This window comes from Episyrphus balteatus, chromosome 1, assembly GCF_945859705.1.
Source record: "Episyrphus balteatus chromosome 1, idEpiBalt1.1, whole genome shotgun sequence".
Lineage (NCBI taxonomy): Eukaryota > Metazoa > Arthropoda > Insecta > Diptera > Syrphidae > Episyrphus > Episyrphus balteatus.
Window position 1 is genome coordinate 34051642 of NC_079134.1, and position 9640 is coordinate 34061281.

Genomic DNA, 9640 nt, shown 5'->3' on the forward strand with positions numbered 1-9640 from the left:
CTTACAAACAGAGTCTGTCTCATGACTCAACAAACTCTTGAACGTTCCTAGTGAAAAAATGTATTTTTAATTCCATCTTCTCAAGGGCACCACAAACAAACTCGTCTTTTTCTCCGATTAAGGCTAGGCGCACACATGCGATTTTAGTCGCGCGATTATTCAGTCGCAAAAATGGATCACAAGGATTTCAATGACTGTGAACACACATGCTTCTCGCGATTAAAAATTTGAAAATTGTGTCTACAGTCATTGAAATTCTTGGCATCTAATTTGCGACTGAATAATCGCGCGATCAAAATCGCATGTGTGCGCCTAGCCTTAATCGGAGAAAAAGAATGAGTTTTAAAGACTCTAGCTAGAATTACTACTCAAAGAATTGGTTTTAGGGATTAAATGAGGTCGAAACACAAGGAAAATTAAGCTGGTTAGTACCTCTAACAATCATTAAACAGTCTAGTATGGCCTCATGGCTAGAGGCCAAAAGTTCATTTTCTAAATCGGTGGGCAAAACGTCTGGTCATTCTCATGCTATCAAGTATTACAATACACCAATATAATTAAAATAAAGATTTAATTCAAAATATGAGTTTATTGGGGTTGATCATTTTTAGTACAACAAGGCATCAAGAATTTGCTAGTTTAAGCGTGCACAAGTAAACAAAACAATTGTCATAGGAGGGACCAAAACGAACAATTTTGTGTGTCCTTTTGCATATTTAGCAAAGAAGATTTTTCTTCTTTTTTTTTTTAATTGATGTGTAACATATCAGTACCTATTTATTCAAGACGTTTAAGTATTTCTTGAAAATCCAAAATCAATAAATGCTATCTGTCAAATAATGATCTCTTCACCTGTCATTAAACAAAGTGCTGACAATAAACCCTTGTCATGCATGACAAAAAATATTGTCATTTTTCTTCTCAAACCTACGCATATAGAAATTGACATATAAAGCATCACCCATTTTAAATCATAATGCTCATAATTTGCTCCTCATTGCATAGTCATTGCAGAGCTCCTGCAACTGATTGACGTTAACGTCTGTCAAATTTAAGGTAATCGCCCAGTCTAGTCTTCAAAAAAATTATATCGTGGTCGTGGCGCTTCTGTGAGTATTTTTGTTTATGTTCTATCGATACGCCTTTTACGTTGATCAAATAACTGTACATATACCTTTTTTGAAGTTACAACCATCAAACCTACCACAATTAAAACAATATTAAACGTTATTTGAAAATCCATCACATCATACCATGACACTTGACAGCACGTCGAGTTTAAAAAAACTTTAATGATATGCAGCCTGGCCGGATTTGGGTTCTATAGCTCTGGGGAGTATAGTAGTGAAATTCTCATTCAACTCACACTCTTTTACAAACAAAACAAATGTTATGCTAGAGATTCCAAGAAATGCTAGAAACTTTTTATTTATTTTTTTTTTTTTTTTTTTTGACAAAAGTTCCTTCATCCTGCAATCACCCTTCAGTTGTACTATCGTGTAGGGTGCACAACAAACGATAGGATTCTATGAGTCATCATCAATTCGAACGATAGGCCAAGGTAATGTCATGGCTTTCCTTAGTTTTTCAGTGGCGCGTAATCCATTCATAATAAATAATGGTATCCTTTTCCAAGAATTCGTGGCAATCACTGAGCTGACTAAGTCTCACCCAACCCCCAAAAGTTTTTCATTTGTGGCGGGATTGGATAAGGATTGATCGAAGTATGGGTAGATTGGTAGGAATTCGTGAGTTTCATTCACAAAAGCTGCTGATGTGGTAGCTTGTTTCGTTTGACATTTGACATAAATAATTTTGGTTTGTATATAGATTCGTTGGAAAAATAGTTGTTTTGCTAAATCAAATTGCGTGTGTGAGTGTTAAATGTCAAAGCAAAAAAAAGCCTTTTAGGAAAGGAAAGAGTAAAGCTTTGTGATAGCACAGGCGCATTACAGGAGCTAGATGGTTAGTCATCCTCAACAATATTCTTCCACATGAGATTGATTGGGTTGGGATTACTCATTGTTTTGAAAACTTGTAGAACAGTCCTTTTAAGGCGGGAAAAGGAAGAGTAGACAAAAAAATATCAATGTTTTGTCAAATGTAGAAAGGAACACACATTATACAGAGTTCTTAAACTCTATTGCTCATAACATTTCTAAGAAACCAAAGATGCTGTTTGTATTAAGATGTTTTTAAAGCGAGTGTCGATGGAAGAGGATGCTTCATACTTCTTTGGAATTTGAGATATTTGAATATGTCAATATAAGGAATCTTGTACAATTCTTTATAATCAAGCGTTATGATACCTATTGATAAAGAATATAAAAGTTCATAATTGAAAGTTCTTAATGAAGCAAAAAAATAAAACAATTAAACGTTTTCGTTTAAATTATTAAAAAAATATTCCAAACATAATTTTTTACTTCTTAAATTAAATTATTTTTTTTCTTAAAGTATCATTTAACAAATCATTTGTATAGAGGTTGATACTTCTTTAACTTATAAATTTTGGTTATATTTAAGTTAGACCTAAACAACTATTACTGTGCACAATGACTTAATGTAAGTTGTTATACAAAAGTTGAACTTTCGAAGCTAAAAATGTCATTACCGCAATCTGAGGTGCTAGTGCCAGACATTGGAGTTTTTGCAACAAGAACTTGGCCATAAGTCATTTTCCAAAAAATTAAGATTTTTTTACTTTTGTGTATAAAAAATTACCTCTCAATAAATTTTTTAAGTTTTTTTTTATAAAAATTAATATTACGCATACACCACAGTGACCCAAAAATCGTTAGATTTGTTAATTAAATAATATTCCTAAAAACTTTCCCAACATAATGAAAAATCTAGTGCATTAGTAATACGTGTTGGAATGCATTATTGAAAATTTTTATTTCAGTTTTTAAGACGATGAAGCAAGAAACAATGGTTAAAATGGGTAAATACATACATGAAGGTAATAAGAAAGAGAATAATTTTACTAAAAAAAATATTTCATTTTGATTCAGAATTTTTTACTATAAGCAAGTTGAGGATTCGAAAAAAAAAAATTGAACTCGAGATAACAATCAGACATAACATTACGATGATGGAAAATGCTAAAAAGGTGGGTCCCGCAATTCTGTCTGTCTGTCCGTCTGTATGTTGTACCTTGAGCGAGAGTCTAAACTACTGGAGCAATTTTCAAACTTGGTATTAAGGACAAATTGACATTTTTAAGAACCAAGACTAACGGTATCTGTCATAAAACGGAAATAGAAAAGTCACTTTTTTCAAAAATGGCTCTAACGATTTTGATTAAAATTATTTTGTATAGTATTACCTACACAAAAGAGCAAAATTTATGCAATAAGAAAAATATTTTTGATACCGTTATTCGGTACCTGAAATAGAACGGTTTTTTTTTAATTTATGAATTTCTCGTAACGACCCAACCTATTTTAACTAAAATTTGTATACTTAGGGCCGATTTTTCAATAGTCAGTTAAACAATCAGTTAGTACTTCTTCCTACACAGAGAAAAATAGACCACATAAAATAGAACAAAAACAATAAGATTTCTCTATGGTTTTCATCCAAGAAGGAAACCTTATTAAAACAATCGGGTTTTCCTTATTGTTTTAAAATCTGCAAAAAAATAAAAAAAACGATGACCAGGCTGGGAATCGAACTGGAGACTTCAAATCATTAGTCGCCCACCTTACCACCTGAACCAACCTGCCATGAAAATATTGATCGCGATTTTTTTTCTAGTGCTAAGTTGCAAAAAAAATCAACTTTTCAGTCAAATTTTAATAAGATTTTCTCTATAAAAATAATAAGAAATCTCCTTAAAAAAACCTTATTAATCGTTGTTTTTAATAAGATTTCCTTATGAAATGTATGGACGGTAAAACAATATGGCAATCTGTTAGTTTTTAGCGGGTCATATTTTTCTCTGTGTAAGGATAGAGAAAAAATCAATTTTTCAACAGGCAGATAAAGCTTATTCCTAAGAATAAAACTATCTGCTTCTTTCAGAGACGAATAAAAATTATTCTAGGGATTAATCTCAATAAAAATATTGTGTCAGTTGTCAAAGCTGTTTTGAAAGAATTTTGAAAAAAATACAGAGGAACATAAGAAAACAAAAACAATTATGAATAAAAATGACATTTAATTTTGAATATTTTTGAATTTGACAATTTTTTCTTTGTTATTCTGTAGAATAAATTATTCTTGATTGAAAAATTCAATGCTTTTATCTGATTGTATATGAGCCTAATAATTTTATTGGTCGAACAGTTAACTGACTGTTTATTAGAAGATTGAAAAATTGGCTCTAAAAAAAATATTTCATTTTGATTCAGACTTTTTTACTTGCGAAAAAAAAAATTGAACTAGAGATAACAAACAGACATAACATTACGATGATGGAAAATACTAAAAAGGTGGGTCCCGCCATTCTGTCTGTCTGTCCGTCTGTATGTTGTCCCTAGAGCAACAGTCTAAACTACTGGAGCAATTTTCTTCAAACTTAGTAGTACTGACAAATAAACAATTTTTAGAAATAGAAAGTCACTTTTTTCAAAAACGGCTCTAACGATTTTGATTAAAATTATTTTATATAGTATAACCTACACAAAAGAGCAAATTTATGTAATAAAAAAAAATAATTTTGATACCGTTATTCGGTACCTGAAATAAAACGGTTTTTTTTTTTTTATTTATAAATTTCTCGTAAGGACCCAACCTATTTCAAACAAAATTTGTATACTTAGAGTAATTGTTTTTACAAACTTTTCAAAATTTCCAAAAACACACATTTTTGGGTTTTTAAGAAAATCTTTCTTTTTTTGAAAAATTAATTTTTTGAAAACTGGTCGATGAATTTTATCGAAATTTCGTTTTTATGTGATGAATAATATTTTCTTTAAAAAAGCATACCAACTTCTTTTTTGAAAAATGTTTGAAATTCTGTATATGTAGATGGATAAAAAATTTGTATATAATTATAAGTTAAAAACTCATTTAAAAACAAAAACCGTTCTAACAATTTTCAAATATTTTTTTTTATAAAAAATCCTTTTTATACAAGAAATCAAATATCATTTATATGGTTTTGCGTAAAAGATCATTTAAAGCTGTGTTACATTATTATCAAAACAGATTATATTTTGTACGTGGAGTAACTAAAGCTCAAAAATTGGCAATATTAGGGAACCCGGCCGAACAGCTTAGATTTTGATGATCTTTTTTTTCAAACGTCGTAATTAAAAATACTTTAAAGTCTATAGATTAAAAATTGCCGGTGTTGCCGTTTTGATTTTTTAAATTTAATTGAAGATTTTTGTGAACAAAAACAAATTTTTTTCAAAAATTTTTCTTAAATTTCATAAATTAATTGATGCCAAAAGATTGTCTAGGAAATTCAAGGAAAAAAAATATATGGGAGTGAGGGACAATCTTCCATACTTCAAGCGATAGATGCAATTTTCTTATTAATTGACTTCAAACACAAAAAATAATATTTGAACACAACGGCAACACCTACAATATTCAAATATACATTTTTTAAAAGCTAGAAGATTAGTCATATATGTAAAATTAAGTTAATTGAATGAACGGCTTTTGAAAGAATGGTAATTGAACTCAGATTTTTGAAAAAAAAAAAAAATTATTGAAAAAATATAAAATGCATTTATTTTCAAATTTTTTTGGCCGCATTTATTATGATTTCAAATTATAAAAGGAAATGTCAATATGTATTACGGTTTATGAAAAAAATTAAAAAGTATTTCATTTTCGAAGAACTTTTTTTAATAAAAGTTTTAAAAAAAATGTAACTTATTTTTTTTTTAAAGTTCAACATCTAAACATAAAATTATTTTTTATTCATTTAATAACCCTTACTGTTGAAAGTTAAATAGCAAAAATTTAAAGTTCCTATTTACCACAGTCTTTGAGAAAATTAATTATTTCAATGCAAAAATTCAGTTTTAATAAAAAAAAACCATTGAAATTGAAGTAATTTTTCATTTTTTTTTTTTTCAAAAGCGTGATATATTTTACCTTTTTTGCTTCGAAATTCAACTGATAATATTTATGGCCAAAAATTTTTTTTAAATAAATTCATATTTTATTAGAAAAAGTTTGGAAAAAAGTCATTTTAAGTTTTTCTAATAACATTTTTTTTTTAATTCTGAGTTTGAGGACCATTTTTTCAAAAAGTCTTGATTAAATTTAGTGGATTTAAATTTAAGAGATAAGAATGAGCTTCTGGCTTTTCAAAAATGTATTTTTAAATATTGTAGGTGTTGCCGTTGTTTTCAAAATATTTTTTTTGTGTTTGAGGTCAGAATGTTAGAAAATTGCATTTATCGCTTAAACGATGGAAGATTGTCCCTTACTGCGTTTTATATATTTTCCTTAAATTACCTAGAGAATCTTTTGCTATCATTTGTTTTATGAAATTTAAGCAAAAAAAATGGTTTTGTTAAAAAAAAAATTAATTTTAATTAAAAAAAAAAACAATACGGCAACACCGGCAATTTTTAATCTATAGACTTTAAAGTATTTTTAATTACCTACGTTTGAAAAAAAAAATCGTCAAAATCAGAGCTGTTCGGCCGGGTTCCCTAATAATTTGCTTTAGTTACTTTACTATACACAAAAGAGCAAATTTATGTAGGTAATAAAAAAAAATATTTTGATACCGTTATTCGGTACCTGAAATAGAACGGTTTTTTGTTTTAATTTATGAATTTCTATTAACTACCCAACCTATTTCAACTAAAATTTGTATACTTAAAGTAATTTTACAAATTTTTCAAAAAACCCTCTTTTTGGGTTTTTAAGAAAATCTTTCTTTTTTTGAAAAATTAATTTTTTGAAAACTGGTCGATTAATTTTATCGAAATTTCGTTTTTATGTGATGGATAATATTTACTTTAAAAAAGCATACCAACTTCTTTTTTGAAAAATGTTTGAAATTTTGTATATGTGCCTATGATTATATGAAAGTGGACTAAGTCACTTTTTGCATTGTTTGAAGAAAAACTTACATAATAATTTTCTTATAACGATTTAATTATATTTCTTTTATGAAATCACTAGAGGAGCAATAAAGAAGTCTATTTGCTGCAATTTCGCTTTCAAATAAACTTAACCCCTTAAATAATAATTATTTTTAGGCTAAATTTGATGCCATTTTTAGGAGTGACTTAGTCCACTTTTATAATTAAGGGCACATATGTAGATGGATAAAAAATTTTTTATATTAGTGTAAGTTAAAAACAATTTTCAAATATTTTTTTTTATGAAAAAATCCTTTTTATACAAGGAATCAAATACCATTTATATAGTTTAGCGTAAAAGATCATTTAAAGCTGTGTTACATTATTATCAAAATAGATTATATTTTGTTCTTAAAGAAATCAAAATGTAAATTTTCCTAATTTTGTTTATTAACATTATAGTTACTTTTAGCATAAGAGCAAGTACGTGCGACCTAGTCCGGCATTTTATTTCTTTTTAGTATAGGCTTCCTCTTCTTTCTTTTAAATTCGATCAATAAAGCTTTGTTATTCCTGCTGTTATGAGAAGCATTCACAACTATTTGATCAAGAAAGATAGCAAAAAACAGTTTGGACCATTTTTATAATTCATAATTAAAGCTAAAAGGTTTTTTATAGAAAAAATACGCATACGCCACAGTGACCGGAAAATCGTTCAATCTATCACATGAATAAATCAGCTTAGGGAAGGTGACGTGAAATAACGCCAAATGAAATAAAGCCAAATTCCAAAAATTTGGCATTATTTCGTTTTTGAAAACGAAATAAGACCAAATTCTCAATTTGGGTTAATTTCGTTTTAGGAAACGAAATAATACCAATTTGGCATTATTTCAATTTTTACGAATTAAAAAAAAAAAAAGAAAAAACAAATAATAAAATCTCTGGATAAAACCTGATATTTATCAAGAAGACAATCGAGAAATTAAAAAAAATTCCTTTTGTTCATCAACTCCCATTTTGTGGACAGATATCGTTGTCGATGTTATATATGTATATAGTTATAGTTAATGTTTTGTTCATAACATTATTATTTGTTACCATTTATTTCAATAATTTAAATTCTGATTTAAAAAATGTTGATTTTTTTTCAAATTTAAGTTGCAAGGTAGTTCAGAGTTTGTAAACTAAAACGAAATCCAAGCTGTCGATTTTAGATGCCAAGTACTAACCATTGCCCCATGAGGTGGTACAATAAATAGATATATGTAAACTAAAACGAAATCCAAGTTGACGATCAGATATGGAGACTGAAAAAAAATTTTAAGGCATTACGAAGGGGTCAATTTGGGGAATCGAAAAATTCGCGCGAATTTTAATAAAAGTTTTATTACCTTCTTCGTCCAACTTATCCTTTTATTAAATTGAAATCTTAGTTTATATTTTATCCCTCCAGTACGATTTTTAACTCTGAACTATACTATACAACTCAAATCAAACATATTCGCGGTTATTTCCATTATTTTTTTGGTCTTATTTCTTTTTTAATCGAAATAAAGCCAAATTGGTCATATTTCGTTTTGAAAACCGAAATAAGGCCAAATTTGAAATTTGGTGTTATTTCATTTGGCATTATTTCACGTCACCCTTAGGGAAATATCTCAAGATAAGTTTAAGACACAAAATTTCATCAATATCGTCACAGTAGTTTTGAGAAAAAAGATTACCTTAAAAAGGTTAAAATTAAAAAAAAAAAAAATCTTTGAACTAGAACACCCTGTTTATAATCTTTTATGATTTTTCACTCAATTGATATAGGCTTAAAAACGTGTCACAAATAGTCACCGGCTTAAGTAAATACTATGCAGATACCTATGTTTGGATTTTATCAATCATACATCACGCCAATCTGTGCACACATTTTACTCAAAGTATCACCATTCCGCACCTGTCAACGTGTATACTTCTATCCCCTGTTCATTAAATATTATTCTTAACATATTCATACCTACAAATACAAGCATAATCTAATGTTGATAAATTTAATTGTAAATTTAAACAAATAAATAAATCACATGTGGAGTGGAAGACAAAAAGGTGCAAGACCTCTTAAATGAAAAGAAAAACAAAAAAAACAAAACAAAACTTTTGTATAAAGACGAATTCACCTGTAAAACGCTCAAGAACTATATTGCATTATTCGTCAAGTTCCTAAGGTGACTACGATTTTTAAGTCTCTGGCTTACTTGAAGTCGACTTTGTTTAATGACGAAAAGACTAGAGACCAAATTCAAAGAGTTTTGATATTCTCTCAACGTACACGTTATAATGACATCATGTTTTATTATTCTCTTCGACAAACATTTTACTACTGCTGCAAGATGAAGGGGGAGAGCGGGGTTTTAAAAATGGATAAGCATATGAGTATGGATGTCGGTTAAAATTGATGTTCTATTGTGAGAGAAGACAGATTACAGTAGTGGTATATGAATTTAATTAAAAAATAATCTTATACATACATTAAATTTCGAATATCGATTTCGAAACCCTATTTTTGAATCATGCATGTAATAATGATTGGAAGACTTATTTTTATCAAAGGAAGATTTTAAGTTTTCAAATCCAGGGTATATCATATC